This window comes from Schistocerca nitens, unplaced genomic scaffold (assembly GCF_023898315.1).
Source record: "Schistocerca nitens isolate TAMUIC-IGC-003100 unplaced genomic scaffold, iqSchNite1.1 HiC_scaffold_380, whole genome shotgun sequence".
NCBI classification, from domain to species: domain Eukaryota; kingdom Metazoa; phylum Arthropoda; class Insecta; order Orthoptera; family Acrididae; genus Schistocerca; species Schistocerca nitens.
This window is the reverse complement of record NW_026045914.1, coordinates 4,377,153-4,395,627: the sequence shown is the minus strand read 5'-3', so window position 1 is coordinate 4,395,627 and position 18,475 is coordinate 4,377,153.

Below are 18,475 nucleotides of genomic sequence, written 5' to 3'. Positions count from 1 at the left end.
AATATATAAAACAACGCGCAATTTTTAGTTGGTTATCGATTTTTATATGTTGTTAGTGGCGAAATTTGGAAGAACTTGTACCGACAATTTTCTCATGGTCAATTTGTGCAGATTCTTACACATGACATCAAACACAACTTTCAGCACATAGTATACATCAAGAATAACATACGTAAAGAAACAGATGCTTCGACAATTTACTTAAAAATGTAGCACGTATAAACAAGCACCGTTGTAAAATCAATAAAAGCAAATTATAATCCATATTGTTCAGAAAAGTACCTTCTGTACAAAAGCATATCATACTCTGTAGAAGACCTGTGACATTATTTCTCCCAACTAGATCTGAAAACATATTTGTAACTCTTTTTTTATGTAAGTTATTCTCGATGTTTACTGTCCACTCAAAGTTATCTGTGATGTTTAACGTGTATGAGACTCTGCACAAATGAACCATAATAAAATAATAACTTCGAGTTCTTCTAAATTTCACCACTAATTACATATAAAAATCGAGAACCAACCAATGTCCCTTCACATGTTGCGCTAAAGACAGAAAAACAAAGCAGAACCTCACACATCGTAAACATCACATAAAAATGGGATAGCACAAAGAGAAAACACACTTGAAAATGGCAATAATTTCCCGAATGGCGTCGTTTGAAATATGAATGAAAGAAATCTTGACTGGTAGCAAGGAAGTTATTTATGAACAAACCCATTGTTTTCAGAGTCGCAGGCTTTGAAAGAACCTTTTGCAGTGCACAATATCAAATCTGAACCTACTTTAACATTTACTTATTATTTTGCTTCTCTACACAGTATTTATACTCTGAACACACCAGCTGAACTCTCTAGGGGATACAGTGAGCTGGTAGCAAATCCTTGTGTGGTGATCGGCATTAATACACCCACTCCACACAAAATGAGACAAAAAAGTCGTCAATAATTATGTGAGCATTTCTCTTCAGGACACAATTCTCTCCAAACCAATACAGAACAGAATTAAAGATCATCTTGATAAACAGACTTGAAGAACATGATCAGATACAAGACGATAGACAGGGACGACTATGTGGTGGTACTCGTTGATTTTGAAGAAGCACGTTGCGCAGCTGACTGTAAGTAATTATTTAATGTTCTGGAAGAAATATGGTGTGACGACACTTCCAGAAATGTGATCGAAACGCCGTCAAAGTGAAATCGGTCGGCGAGATCTCGGCCCCATTTCAAACCCGAGCTGGAGTGAGAAAGATTGATGGATCTTGTCTAAAACTTTCGAAGTGTCTTGCGAAAAAGGCCATTCGAGAATGGCGGAAGACACTCAGGCAAGAAGAAGGAAATGAAGAATGCTTCAAACTAGAACCCAAACTAAAGCGGGGTACCTTGATTGACTGACCATTGCTGATGACATAGACATTTACTTACAACAGTAGTAACTCATCAGTCACAAAGATTTATCGACTGACAGAGATAACTGAGAAAGTAGTACTACAGGTCTCATTTGAGAAGACAAAATATGTGACACATAGTGATAGGCCAGAAGAGATTATTTTAAACATTGGGGGGGGGGGATTAATCTCATGGAGAAATTTAGATATCGTAATGGAATAATTCAACAGAACAGCTTTGAACAGGTAGCGAATAATCTTAATATCAAGAAACTGATTCCATCCTATTACCTGACGGAAAAGTCTCTAAAAAGTACCCACTGAGTACGTGATAAATGGACGTTGTGTTTCGATTATGATGGTATGAAAATGATATTTACGGAAAAACAGAACTACCATTGACATACAATGGAAACAATAGTGATTACAATTTTGAGAAGTTGTGTTTTTGGTTAAATACCTCATTTAAAGAGATTGCTTTCAAAGGGAATTAGATATCTCAAGTGTCACACACAGAAGAAAATAGTATGAATAACTCTACCACTATGCTTCATAATGTTGGATTACTAAAAGACAAAAGTTAACTAACTGCTTATCTATTTACACTATATAATACGTCAAAGGAAAGATGATGTATAATGTCTGGCTGAGCACCATGTGAATACACAGACACCTCATCTTAAACACAGAACACTAGAATTTCTTGGTCAATTTCTGTCTGGGAAGTATAGAGGAAGAGCAAATTTTGAAGTATGTAAAAAATAAATTCACGTTCAATTCTGTTGATATCAGCAGTTTACGCTTAGATCAACTTCTGAAAGCATATTCCTTTGAATTGCTGCTGGTTTTATAATATTATAGTGTATAGCTACCCATTTGGACGATTTCAAATATTCTTACAAGAATGTGAGTCATTGTAATATCATATAGCCAAAAGTAAACGATAGTGTTTGGAGATTTTAATGTAAATATATTGAAATACTTAGATAATTCTAACGATTTGGACTAGTTACATAACACTTACAACATGTGTTCATCATCGTCATCATCATCATCATGAGCTTTCTTTCATGACTTAGACTGTTGCCTGTTCTTCACTCACAAACAAAATCATTCATATCATTTTCGTGGTCTCCCAATACCTACTTTCTCTCTAGTAAACCCAGCAATGCTTCGTAATTCCTAAATATGTATGGGAATCTAATCTAATCTAATCTAATATTTAATCAACTTATTTTATTTTGGGCCGTCTCTTACACCGGACCAGTATTTCACAGATCCAGTACATTTCACATCATTGTTCCCTAAGAAATAACAGTTTTCATACGATAAATTGTATAAAATGATTTGAGCGGCAATAGTCACAATGTAACTAACACAGGCTACAAGCTAATAAAGTTAATGCTGGCAGTACCTGTACTACTACTGCTACTGCCACGGAAAGTGATAATAATAGTAATCATAGTGACAATAATAACGACGGTAACAACAATAATGAAAGGTCAGGTATAAAAAGAATTTTCAGGTGTAAAAAATAGATGTTTTCTGATTCGAGTTCTGGGGGGAAAAAGTTTAAGGAGACTGCACCAGCTAAGAATACTGGGCAATGGGGAAGATCTGATTGCAAAGAAGGAAGTACAACGATAAAGAGTGCGTACAGCGACAACCGTAATCATTGTTTTTACTTTAGTAGTTATGGCAATCAGGATAGCTCTGCACATGGTGGTGAAACACGATCAAAGAGCGTAACATCACAGATATAACACGCACAGGCATTCATGACCAGTCCCAAGCGCCGTGAACGTTCCTGAAAAATGCTGTATAGGATAACATCACTGTAATCAATGACTGCAATTATAAGTTTTTCTACAAATTTCTTTTCCAGGTCAAGAGGGAACAGCTTTCTATACTTTTCTATGGAGAGATATCGATGTCTTCTAGCACACTGCAGTTACATGCTCAGTCCAGTTTAGATTGTCATGTGTTATTGCTCCTAGACTCTTTGTTGCAGGAGAAAATTTGCTGTTTATCCCATTTAGGATTGAAGATGATAGGGATTCCCGCTAATTCGGGTTAATGAGCCCAGAAGGACCACCCAGTAGCTCTGGCTTTTTGCATGGGTTGAGCTTAAAAGCCATATCCTGCGCCCATGTTTGTAGTGCACACAGGTCGATATTCTCGATAGATGTCATTAGATTTATTAGTTTTGCACTCAGACACAAATGGATGTTGTCAGCGTGCACGTGGCATTTTCCCGTAAGACAAAACTGATGACTCAAAGGTCCTACACAGTGAAAATTTGCAAACAATGAAATAACTACTGCCGAACTCTAGGGTATGCTAATGCTGCCTGCCTCCAATCTGAATTTATGGCTGGCTAGACGTCAGGTAAGAACAAACCGTTGTAGTTCACAAGGCGAGAAATGTAGGTTGATAAGCTTCGCAAGTGAAATATCGGAGTCGACAGCGTTAATGGCTTACTGAAGTGTAACAAATAAATGACAGTTGTTTTTGTGCATCCATGGCAAGCTTCAGGTCATCTGGTCAGCTTTATTAAGCCAGAAGTTGTGTTGTGATATTTACGGAAACCTGATTGGTATCCGTCTAGCAGGTTGTTTGCGGTTAGGTAGTTTGTCAGCTGGTCGTGGACTATACATTACATGGCCTTGGAGAGTGCAGGAAGAACGCATCAGCTCGGCAATCAGTGTTTGCCTTGGCAAAGTGATTTTTAAGTAGTGGGTTAACTATTCCTTGTTTGCAGGGCACAGGGAAAATATTTGTAGCTAAAGAGTGGTCCAATACGTCTGTTATAGTGGGCAGTAGTGGCTCAATAATAAGCTTCACCTTTGGACTGCGATGCCATCGTGTCCGGTAGACACTGATCTGATACTCTTGATAGCATTTTTTACCACACTGCAAGTAACATGCTTTAGATAGAACTTTTCGTGGATAGAGTCGTTTACTCCCTTGAGATAATCAGTGAGTCTCTGTTTTGTTTGTAGTTCAATTGTGTTTCGAGGTAATGTGAAGTATCGGTTCACTTTCTCGGGTGGGACAGTTGTAACAACTGCAGCTTTTCCTTTGCCTACACCAAGACCACGCAGCTTTTTCTGTAGGTCAACTGGTCTACTTCTGTTGTACGTTAATTTCTGGCCATGCCTGCGTTTTACATCTCTCGCCGCTTGGCCGACTCTTTTCTGCTTCTGCTTGTAAGCGGATTGATTTTCATCTGTGGGGCACTGTTTGTATGCCTGATATGCAGCGTCTCTAGTTCCTCAGTTAGCCAGGGTACAGCCTTCCTGCTTACATTTCCTATCTTTAGGGGAGTATATTAGTTGTGGAGTTGAATTGCTTTGCTAGTAAATCCATGAAGTTTTCTTTTATGTCCGAGAAGGGAACAGAAGACGTCCCCTAAACTATTTATAGCGCCTCGGATGAATTTCAGATAAATTAACGAGTTTGAAGCGTCGGTATGTAGTCAGTTATGATTTCTTTCTGGGCCATTCTACCGATTACGTCATGAAAATAATGTGCGGGGAGACAAACCGGGTACAGATATTTGAGAGGTATGAATTACTCTGTTTGGGGATTTTGTTGAAAAATTATTTATGAGATTGTGACTACTGTTCATATGATGGTAAGGAGCAAGCCGAAGTAGCGGCACATTTGAAGAAGAAAGCATCCTCTTAAATTTCACACGAGGAGTGTACAAGGGCTAAGTCCCTGCAGTCGCGCTATTCGTCTGTGTCCTCGGTGGCTCAGATAGATAGAGCGTCTGCCATGTGAGCAGGAGATCCCGGGTTCGAATCCTGGTCGCGGCACACATTTTCAGCTGTCCCCATCGAGGTATATCAACAACACCTGTCGACAGCTGAGAGTTTCAATTAATTATCATTTATTCTAGAGAAGATGCGCGGTCATTAATGGCAGCTGTTCTTTCGAGAACAGTTACTATGTTCATATATATAATTTTTTATCTTTCTAGGCACTTAGCACCTCAACTTAAAAAGAGGAAATCACCAACTCGAAGAAATGTACAAGAAGCGTCGTCTAATTCGGTAAATGTTATATAAGTTGCATTTTGTTTGTACTTTCATCGAAACGATTGCAACGAAACTTGTTGTGCACAAGTCTGACTGACTTACACGTATAATTTGATTCCATCTGAAACTGCATTTAGCTCAAGATTGGTTTAGTTTGTATAAAAAGCTGAATAGTATCGTTGAGGCAAATTTGTTGTTAACAGACAATTGGAAGGTTACTCAGATCAAAATGGTTCATTTATTTAGTTATCTTTGTTTCCATGTCATTAAATTATCTACAGTGTGTACTTGTAATATAGGACAAGTCAGTTTAATCTAATACTTAAAATACATAGTCTACATATTAAAATATAGAACATAAAATTGGCGATAATGATAGTGGGCTGCATAGATCTTTCTCTCCATTAATATTTAGGTCCTAAAGCTATTCGTATATTCCTTAACGACAGATCATACATCCTAGACTATGTGATGCATAAAATTTGTTTCCATTAAATAATCCTTTAGCTCTTTCCGGAATACCTTTTTAACCATACTGCCCTGTATACTCTTAGCAAGTTATTTTTTACAACCGACTACCAAGGAGCTTTCTCAGTAGTTCACAGTTTGTGTGGCAAACTTCTAAGTTGGCCTTTATTTGTTGTCATGTGAATGAACACATGGTCTTTTTTTTTCCTGGTAATACACTGGCAACGATTTACGAAATTGTTTTGTACATGTAAATGGATGGTAACGTTAAAATTTTTAGATTATGGTAGGCAGTTCTGCATGACTCAGTTTTTTATTGAAGATGGTCTTAGTTTCCTTTTTCTGCAATGAATAAATTCTTTTAGTATTATTGCAGCCGGAGTTTTCCCACGCAGAACTTCTCTACTGTAAGTGTGGTTCAACAGGAGCAAGGTATACTGTACACAGAAATAGTTGGTTAGCATAATGTGCAAACTGTGTCATGATAACATAATTAGCTGATTACGTTGTATAACTGTAGTTACTAGTAGCAAAATGTTAAATTTGTGTTCAAAATCAGAGCAGGAAATTTAGTCGTCATATTGCTTCTTTTTAGTCCTGTTACAGATCTACATTAACTAAAATGGCCAACAATTTTCATAAAATCGTATATAGGGGATTACACAAAGGAACCAGTAAGTTTATCTCCAAATAAACCGACAAATTTTGTGGAAATTGCGACACGTAGACTTGAAGTGAAGAAGAAAAAATTACGTTTAGAGAGACAGAAATGCCGTCATTTAACAAACAAAATCGATACTGCTCCAGTCACCATTGGCAGAATTAAAACAGCTGACATGGCGGAGGTAAACTAATACTTGCAAATCCTTTGTCTTATTACGTGTATAACGCTACAAAGATATGTCTACTGTTTTGTGTATTGTACATTTAATCTTTCAAACACAAGTGTTGGAGCTTAAAGGCAGTAGTATACACCTGCTATACGCTTACTGAAACTACTGTAAATGCACATTTTACTACAAGTAAGTTGTCCACTTGTCTACTTTTGTTGAAATTTATTATTCAGTTGTTAGGAAAAGTTGTTCCTTTTCTGTTTGTAGAATATTTTCCCACCAGTTGTTGTCCATCTATTGAGTAGCTTTAAAGGAGAACTTGGAAAGGACTACGCTAAAGAGCTATGTAAATTTGCACTCACTGTCAACTTTTTTCAAACCTAGTCTATGATAACGTTAGAGAAATTTTTGAAAATACGTTACCATATCCTAACGAAAACGGCACCAAGGAGTAAATGGTAAATTATAGTTCAGTGCAAAAGAAAAAACTGCACTTATCTTGAAATCACTCCGTATTAAAACTAAGGACAAATAAAGTTGTGGTGTCTCTCATGATGGAATAAAAGCCCATCAGGAAGCACACAGAATTTGATGGTCAGTGGTTTGTTGGAAATGCAGACTGTGATGCTGAAGTTAGGTGTGATGACTTATCCGAGATAAAAGATGCCTTGGTCTTCGTGGTTGTTGCACTGGAAGACTACTGCAAAATTCCAGTGGCGTATTTTCTTTCATGTGATTTGAGTGGTAGTGAATGTAACAATTTAGTTCTGGCTTGTCTTGATTTCCTGAAATACATAGATATTAACGTGCTCTTCCTAAGATTTTATGATACCGCTGTTAACTTGGTGATGGCTCGTTATTTGGGGCATGAACTTAATGCAGACAATGTGAAACCAAGGTTCATAAATCTATCAACAGATATAAAAGAACATATTCCGTTGGATGCTTGCCACTACACAACACAACAGGTGAGAGACTGTCTTGCCACAAAGGGGACAATTTTCATAAAACTGGATGAATATAATGCAGTTATTTTGTGGAATTATGGAACTTACAGAGGCAAGAGGGATTGCATTTGGGGACAGAACTAAAAAGAAGCCGTATTAATTGCCACAAAGAACCCATGAAGGTTAAACTCGCTGAAAAGACATTGAGTGGAAGTGTAGCCAATGCCAATGAGTACTGTGACAAAAATTTGGGAATCTCCCAGCTTCAGGGCTATGAGGCAACAGAGACATTTGTCAGATTGATAAACAATTTATTCCACATATTAAGCAGTAGGAATCTTTATTGCAGGGGATACAAAAGACCCCTAGCCCCAACTACGTACAGTGATATACGCACATAAGTAAAGGAAGCGAAATATTGACTGTTTACATTAAAAGAATTTGTTGGGGGAACATTACTGGTGAATTCTACAAGACGAATTGGGTTTTTATGCATGGTCATTTATGTTCATCGTCAGTTGTGTATGACAATATTACAAGTATATTTGTACAAGGCATTACATTTTTATTGGCACGGAAACTTAGTCAAGACCACTTGGAAGTACCAGGTCATCAAAAAATCAGTTTCAATTTGAAAGCTGTATAAATCACGGAATAATGTAAATAGAGAGGTGCAAATTCACACACATGCTTGGAATGACATGGGGTTTTATTAGAACCAAAAAATACAAAAGTTCAAAAAATATCCGACAGATGGTGCTTCATCTGATCAGAATAGCAATAATTAGCATAACAAAGTAAGACAAAGCAAAGATGATGTTCTTTAAAGGAAATGCTCAATATGTCCACCATCATTCCTCAACTACAGCTGTAGTCAATGAATAATGTTGTGAACAGCACTGTAAAGCATGTCCAGAGTTATGGTGAGGAATTGGCGTCGGATGTTGTCTTTCAGCGTCCCTAGAGACGACGGTCGATCATGATACACTTGCGACTTCAGGTAACCCCAAAGCCAATAATCGCACGGACTGAGGTCTGGGGACCTAGGAGGCCAAGCATGACGAGAGTGGCGGCTGAGCACACGATCATCAACAAACGCCGCGCGCAAGGGATCTTCCACGCGTCTAGAAATATGGGGTGGTTCTAATAAAACCCCATGTCATTCCAAGCATGTGTGTCAGTTTTTACCTCGCTATCTACATTATTCCGTGGTTTATTAAGTTTTCAAATTCATACTGACTTTTTTTGTGGGGGGGGGGGGGGGGGGGCAGAATTATACACCCACAGCTCAGCAATTTGAAGCTACTTTAAAGAGACTTCTGGTCCACATCCAAACTGGAAACCTACAACTGCAAATTGTTCTGCCATCGATGCCATCCTCAGCATAACATGAACTAATCTTTAAATGAGGAAGTTGAATGCAATCAGTTGCCATTTGTTCCAGGGATGGCATTAATAAATAGTGACCATGGTTATATAACGCATCTAGCTATCTCACTTGGTATCTGAATAGTGTTGTCGGATACATTGCTGGATTTGTGGCCAGTAAATTCGTCAAAAAGTTAAGTTCAGTATTTTGCAGTTGGTACTATGTCCAGTGTCCCGCTGGCAGCGGTCTTGAACATAAGAACACAGATACCTTGTCTATTCCATCGAATAACGTTGTTTATATCTGTAAAATAGGTGAGAGAGTATTAAAGCAAACATCAGTTTTAAATGTGAAAAACCCCTTGAAAAAACTGTTCACAGCAGCTTTACAGAACTTAAGGAAATGATGTTTTCCTTAGTTGAATTAACATATCACAAACTGTCGTCCCTTCGCCAGTTAAACAAAGTTGTACTCACTGAGTATTTTAAAATTAGGCTGCATTATGAAGCGACACTCTGCAGTGAGAGACCTCATGACACTAGCATTAGGAGTTTCTACACCAAAATAGTACTGTTTGACAATCAGTGATTGAGTGTTTTGAAAATATGTGTATGTGCTGGTATTGATAGACGTCCGATTCCAACAGATAAATTGTAGTTTGTATTACTTTTACATTTAGCTGTTGATATTCACTTACATCATGACAACAATGAGGCCAGAGCATTGACTAAGCTATGTACATTTTCATTTTTGTATTTACATTTGCCTCTTATGCAAGGGATTGTTCAATCCAAGAGTTTTGCACAACTTCTATTATTAATAGTAAATCATGTAAATCATATTGCAATCATGTCTTCGATATGGGTAACATCCTTCAAGTATCATTCCTAGAAACTTCTTACATTTTACTAGATCAGTGTTACATGTATAAAATTATTACTAATGTTGTTACTCAAGACCATAGAATACAATTGCTCTCACAGACATTGATGATAATTTCAGGATGAACATGTAGAAATTTGTCAAGACTATTCATCAAACAAATTAACTACTATATAGTGGATAGTGAAATATTTTAATTCTGATTGTACTTGCGAATAAGTACGATTTCCTAGCGGTAGAGGTTGTGAAAAGCGATCAGCTTGGAATGTGTTCTTCTATTTACTTGATAATAAAGTTTGAAGCCTGCTCTCCACTTTTAAGAGCGTCTGATGAATGTTGTTCATTGTATCTGGATATTTGCCAAATTCTATAGATTCGGTTTGTTTCATCTCAGTTATCTGCAATTGATTTTTTCTCTCGCCTTTGAACCCACTGATTGACTGTTGTTATATGATCTGCTGTGATAGTGTACATGATAAGGTTAACAAGTGCAGGAGTGTCCCTGCCAACGACGTAATCAACTCCAAAGTCATTGGCATTATAAAAGCAGAACAGTAATGAAGGCTTCTTATTCATCTGCCCATGACTATGGTATGGATAAGATGTTCTATCATATAGCGTGAAATAATGTGTTGTTGTGCTGAGGACTATATATGACACATGGAAACTTTTGCAGCTTTCACATACACACAGGAACAGGTTTGCGTGTTTTTATACACACACGCACACACACACACACACACACACACACACATATATATATATATATATATATATATATATTGCTGATTCACACACACACACACACACACACACACACACACACACACACACACACACACATATATATATATATATATATATTGCTGATTCACACACACACACACACACACACACACACACACACACACACACACACACACTCACTGTGTGTGTGTGTGTGTGTGTGTGTGTGACTCAGCAATAGCTTGTAGGTGTCAGACACTTTATTAAGAACAAAGCTCTCCTGGGCATATCTAACCATTATGCACTACAAAATGCTGGCAGTGTGCAGGCCATGTTGGTTGGTGAAAATTTGTCTGTCTCAGGAGAGAGTGACACTCAATGAATTCCGTTCTTTGAAATAGCTTGCATTCTGTTTATGAAAAGGCTTTATCTAGCGGTTGGCTGTAGCAAGTCGGTATTTCATTCACCGAATAAGCTGTACCTGACAAAAACTGATTTTTGTAGGGGTGTGCTAAGGACAACTTGTGATTCATGTTTCTTTAGGTGATGTCGTTATGAGCATTTTGTGTATATGAGGCACAGTAATAGCCCTAGTAATAAATCTCACACGTTTTATTTCAAATCCATACCAAAAATAGAATCAGTTAAATGAAGCACAGTTTTTGTGAGTCAACATGCGTTGGTTGCTAAACAAGCCTTTTTCGAAGTCTTGAGTGGAACTAACCGGGTAATTACTCTCCTGGCCAACTCAGATTATGTTTCATTCAGAACTAGTTGCCCATGATGAATATTCAGAAATACGATACTTTTTGTGTTATGAAGGTACTTATTTTGAGAGGGCAGCTGCATCAATCTGATTACACGTTTTGTGGTATTACAAGCTCGCCACAGAGGGATAATCATATTATGTATTAACGCACAACTATTACCCATATCTTACCAATCAGAGGAAAGCTAGATCCTAGGAACATTCAATCTGATTTCAGTAAAAGGAAAAGTTAACCAGGGGTAAATATTTTAAATCTCTCCCTTTGTCAGAAAAGTTCTAGGCCAAGATTTTTTGTTTCTGAGTTTGCAATACTAAAAACGACAAATGTTGTTTTTATGTTACCTGGCATGTGTTCACTCGTGAAATGATCTCGGCCATGTTACCGTACCAACTAACGATGTGACAGTGGTGTGCTTAGCAACACACTGTTTGGGTTTTGGGCACATTATTTACGCTAACACATTGGATACTGATCATGAGCAAAGAGTGAGTGTAAAGTTCTGCATCAAGCTCTGGAAAACCTCTAGTGAAACTGGGCAATAAATGCAGGCGAGGCACTTTCAAGAACACAAAGGGTTTCGTGAAGACAGAGATTCGAATCAAGACGAACACGATCTGGTCGCCCGTCTACAGCACATAGCGATGCAAACGAGGAGCGTGTAAGGCTTTTATTCCAAGCGACTTGCAGCTGTGCGTGGGACATCAGGAGAACTCAATTTGAATCTTGATGTGTCTTGAGATTTTATGCGAAGATTTAGGCAAACGGAAAATTACTGCAAACTCGTAACTCAAACACTAACAGACGAACAGAAAGAGGGAAGACGAAGAGATTCTGCTGAAGTACTGGATGGAGTCATTCCACATTTCTGTCAAAAATTATTGTTAGTGATTACGTTTGGTGCTACCGGTAGCAAACGACAATCTTCGAGAACAATGTTGAACGCATTCTTTGATACTAAAGGATTAGTTCGCCTCTAGTATGTTCCTCCAGGTCAAACAGTGAACAAAACGGCTTACATCGAAGTCTTGAAAGGTTTACGACAAGCAATTCGACATCGCTGCCGTAATTTGCGGCATTCACAAGATTGCTTCTTACTGAATGACAATGCAAGGCACCTCACTGCTTCATCTGTTATCGAGTATCTTATTCGCCCGATCTCTTGCCTTCCGATTTTTTCCTTGTTTCCGCGAATGAAGAGGTGACTGAATGGAAAGTTGTATAAAGATATCGCAGACATCCTATGAGCTGTGGGAAATGAACTTACAAGCATCACAATTGAAAATTTCCCTCCTTGGCTCCAAGACCTCCAGCAACGTTAGTAACCGTTAGTAGGTAGCCAAGGGGACTACTTAGTTTGGAGCTAGGATCATGACTTGCCAAGCGCAGTTTTCTATTCTTTAAAAACTCTGTCCTGAAGCTTTTCTGACAAACTGACTATTTTAAACATCAAATATAAAGTACACTCTACGTTTTCAGTGTCGGGGTCTGAGAATTGTCACTGAGAGTTGCCCGACCATAGTATAATAATTGAGAATTATTCATTTTCGCAGGAGGGCAAACTTTATGCAGGACTTAACCAACACCAACTGTTGCAATTTAAAGTACAAGAAAAATATTGACTATACAGAAATCATACAGTCTCGAATAACATGAAAACAACATTTAATTGCAAGACAGATCTTTGTTTCAGTGAATATAAAAATATATCAGCTCAACAATTGTTCTTTTGGATAACATTCCCTAACCTTCAAAGTCTTTTAAATGTCTCTAATTATAATTAACGTCTGCACAAAATATGTGTTGAGAAACACTCTTCAAATAATGTTTGCTTTGGTCCTCATTACAGGTAATTCTTTAATTGAAAGTCAATTCTCAGACAAAATTCTATAAACATGATAGGCCGCTAAACAGTCACTTTTCACAACACCATCCACCATCCCTCAATCAAAATAAAGCTGATAACTATTCAGTGTACTCAGCCTCAGCAAATTCACTGTACGCTAGCGTTCTGTGATGACTGCTAGTTCTTCTCATACTTCTGATGGCTTGATTTTTCGTTTCTCATGCATTTATTCACTGTCAAATTTTACAGTGTTCAATCGCCTTTCTTGATATTTTTTCTTTCTATCTTTTTGCTTGAAATCTTCTTGTCTTGCATATGCCCTTCTTCGTTTATAACGTTAACATCGGTGTCTATTCTTAAAACTCTGCTCGTCTCTGCATGGTCAAACTGCATTCTTCTACTCGTTTCGGTAATTCTATGCTCTACATAAAATCTTGTGACTTTCGTCACAAAGAAACTCCCTCACTTTCCTCGAAACTATCGCTCTTTCTCACTGCTTGAATTTCTTGTCCTGTCTGTTCGTCATTAGGTTACCGAGCCCCATCAGCGACTGACCCCTACCATTTTTCGATTCCTCCTTATCAAAATTATGCACAGACAATTTTCCTGCTAGACGAAAGCGATCTCTATACTTGTAAACTGCATACAGTCCAAAGTGCTTATAACATTAGAATATCTAAAATACTTCATTTTCATTTACACTTAAATACAAAATAACAAAAAACTAGTGGTACAACTTATATCACATTATCGATACATACACTCCTGGAAATGGAAAAAAGAACACATTGACACCGGTGTGTCAGACCCACCATACTTGCTCCGGACACTGCGAGAGGGCTGTACAAGCAATGATCACACGCACGGCACAGCGGACACACCAGGAACCGCGGTGTTGGCCGTCGAATGGCGCTAGCTGCGCAGCATTTATGCACCGCCGCCGTCAGTGCCAGCCAGTTTGCCGTGGCATACGGAGCTCCATCGCAGTCTTTACCACTGCTAGCATGCCGCGGCATCGTGGACGTGAACCGTATGTGCAGATGACGGACTTTGAGTGAGGGCGTATAGTGGGCATGCGGGAGGCCGGGTGGACGTACCGCCGAATTTCTCAACACGTGGGGCGTGAGGTCTCCACAGTACATCGATGTTGTCGCCAGTGGTTGGCGGAAGGTGCACGTGCCCGTCGACCTGGGACCGGACCGCAGCGACGCACGGATGCACGCCAAGACCGTAGGATCCTACGCAGTGCCGTAGGGGACCGCACCGCCACTTCCCAGCAAATTAGGGACACTGTTGCTCCTGGGGTATCGGCGAGGACCATTCGCAACCGTCTCCATGAAGCTGGGCTACGGTCCCGCACACCGTTAGGCCGTCTTCCGCTCACGCCCCAACATCGTGCAGCCCGCCTCCAGTGGTGTCGCGACAGGCGTGAATGGAGGGACGAATGGAGACGTGTCGTCTTCAGCGATGAGAGTCGCTTCTGCCTTGGTGCCAATGATGGTCGTATGCGTGTTTGGCGCCGTGCAGGTGAGCGCCACAATCAGGACTGCATACGACCGAGGCACACAGGGCCAACACCCGGCATCATGGTGTGGGGAGCGATCTCCTACACTGGCCGTACACCACTGGTGATCGTCGAGGGGACACTGAATAGTGCACGGTACATCCAAACCGTCATCGAACCCATCGTTCTACCATTCCTAGACCGGCAAGGGAACGTGCTGTTCCAACAGGACAATGCACGTCCGCATGTATCCCCTGCCACCCAACGTGCTCCAGATGGTGTAAGTCAACTACCCTGGCCAGCAAGATCCCCGGATCTGTCCCCCATTGAGCATGTTTGGGACTGGATGAAGTGTCGTCTCACGCGGTCTGCACGTCCAGCACGAACGCTGGTCCAACTGAGGCGCCAGGTGGAAATGGCATGGCAAGCCGTTCCACAGAACTACATCCAGCATCTCTACGATCGTCTCCATGGGAGAATAGCAGCCTGCATTGCTGCGAAAGGTGGATATACACTGTACTAGTGCCGACATTGTGCATGCTCCGTTGCCTGTGTCTATGTGCCTGTGGTTCTGTCAGTGTGATCATGTGATGTATCTGACCCCAGGAATGTGTCAATAAAGTTTCCCCTTCCTGGGACAATGAATTGACGGTGTTCTTATTTCAATTTCCAGGAGTGTATTTAATGAATCACTGAAAATGCACTTCGTTATTTGGCGGAGAAAATGTCCATTACAGTATCACCACCGATTAAGGAGATAAGCAATCAGCGGGCATTTGTAGTTAACAGAGGAGATATAAAGCAAACAGGAAAAACATATATACCCAATTGACAGGCAAATATTTCTTTACGCACTGCCTTGCTTCTTGAATGTCTTTTACACAAGAAGAATCCGTTTGATGATTTGTGTAAGGGATGTCTGACACGATAACTGTTCGTACCTCACTATACTCACATTCACTGCCAGAGTTTCAAATGTCTGTTTCAGTTTGTTCCTGTAAACATCATACGCATCACCAAGTATTGGAATCTATTGATTTTTTGATGCATTGCGTTTCATTAAAGTTTCGCGCATACAACAACCAGGATTTGCTTGTAATGTTTGTAAAATTGTGTCATTCTTTTTGCGTGGTAGTCTGAACATATGGTGTTTTATTATAATTCATAACAGACGGCTTTATATCGGTTCCAACATATTGGCTCTGGGTGCGCTGGGTGCTTTGCAGGGCCCTACATGACATCAGGCAGGTGTACCAATTTCTTTGGCTTTTCAGTGTATTACCTGGCAGAGTGGCGGATTCCGCAGTGCATACCATCTGAAATACTATCTGTGCATTCTCCCCTCTCACGGTGTCTGGCCGTTCCCTCCTGCTTATTTATCATGGTAGTAATAATATTGACGTACATCAATGGGATTCTCCTGTTTCTTCTCTCGTCTCTTACGGCGGTTGCGAGGTTCTACAGGAAGCTTGAAATCGTGGGAAACAGACGGAGGAATTTCTTCGTGCACATTTATCACCTTGAAGCGCCCAAATAGACGAACCTGGGGGAGTTTTATTTTTACCATCACTAATTTAGACAAGACGTCATGTATGCAGCATATATAAAGGTTTAGACATCTGAATTGTAATAATTAAACAGACTATATATTCAATAAGTGGCCCGTAATTGCAGTTTTAAGGAATTTTAGTACGGTGCTATTGATGTGTGCTGAAAGTTAAGGTATCGAATAAGGTAGAGAGCTAAAAGGTACTAGAGTGAAAAGACAAAGAAAGATATTTATGGAGCACACTTAGTTACTTACCTGTAGTTTGTTGCTACTAGTGCTAAGGCATCAACAAACAGTTAACTTACGTCACTACAGCAAATAAATTTGAAGTGCCAGTACACAATAAAATACGCAGGGAATTGCAAGTGAGAGTGCTTACTAACGAAAATGTAAATTAATGTTTATAATTATCTTTGTTATCACACTAGTTTTTCTTAGCTTATTCTTACCATCGTCATTTGAATTTATGTTTTGTGTTCCTTGACACTGCCTAATCAACCTCGAATTTCGATTCTGGAACATTACAGGGGGTCTCTACGACTGCACTGTTACCTTTTGTTTAAGAATCCCCACGCTCTAATACCTTCTCTAACACCTCTGTGTTCTCTGTTCCGGTTATTTATTTTCTTATCAACTATTCTTCCAGTTTCTAAACTTCCTCATGCAGCGGCTCTAGGTAAGCGTCACATGGACTGGCACCGAAACACACGTTATATCGTTCTGCCATTGTGTGCATTTTTATACGGTGGATTCGTACTACTTCCTCAAATTACTGCACTCAAATTATAGTCATCTTTCGTCTTCCTTTTAAACTGAAGGCATACGCTTTTACCAGTTTATGGAAGTGCTTAGCTTTATGCAAGGATATCCAAACTAACACTCCCTATGGCCGTATCTTGCCTACTGGAGACTGAGGTAGCACGTCGAAAGCTCTTGCCAGTTTTGGTGCACTGGGTCACTGTTAACCTTCGTTTTTCATTTCGTGAAGGTGGAGCGCCGAAGAACACTATTGCGTATGAAACGAGTGATATATTCCGAACCCCCGGCAGTTTTACAGACGAAGCTTAGTGCACAAGTACTATTGCTTCTTTGCACCTTTGAATTACCTTAGGTTCTTGTAACCAAAAAATGGTTCAAATGGCTCTGAGCACTATGGGACTCAACTGCTGAGGTCATTAGTCCCCTAGAACTTAGAACTAGTTAAACCTAACTAACCTAAGGACATCACAAACATCCATGCCCGAGGCAGGATTCGAACCTGCGACCGTAGCGGTCTTGCGGCTTCAGACTGCAGCGCCTTTAACCGCACGGCCACTTCGGCCGGCTCTTGTAACCAATGCACGATACTAATACTGGATTGTAATCAAATGCAATTCTTATTTAGTCCTTCATGTGCAAATGAAAGAGTTATCCGGCAGAGTAACATTCTGCTATGTACTCTCTTCTCATAACGCGCCAGTCCAGTTGCGCAGTGATCTTAGCGTGGGGCAACGTGTGTTACTCTCTGCAGTCGCTGCGTATATGGCGCGATTCTGCTATTTTCATGGTATTGCAATAAGCAGCACGTTTTTTCTGCGAGACAAATGTATTTAGGGCACTGCATAACGTGAAACCCTTACATCCAGGCAGCAACCATATGAATCAAATTCTCCGTGTTGTATTCAGTATCTCAGGTGGACACGGCACATGGCATTGAGCATCTTTACTGTCAGTGTTAGCTCAGGGTTTGGTGTTCTAGAGCATTTCCTCATTCGAAATGCATCGTTTTTGTCATCACATTCCACCTCTTCTTCCTCACTCTCTTCTGTGCCTTGCATTCTCTACCGTGAATGTGAATATGTATGTCGTTGCCGTATGTGTACAAAGTGCTGAATCTCTTAAGGCTTTTTAAATAAAGCGTACGTTATTAACATTCTACACCTTTATTCTTCATGCCTACTGTGGTGTCTCAGTCAGACACCACACTTGCTAGGTGGTAGCCTTTAAATCGGCCGTTAGTATACGTCGGACCCGCGTGTCGCCACTAACAGTGATTGCAGACCGAGCGCTGCCACACTGCAGGTCTAGTCCAGAGAGACTCCCTACCACTCGCCCCAGTTTTACAGCCGACTTTCCTAGCGATGCTTCACTGACTACTTACTCTCTCATTT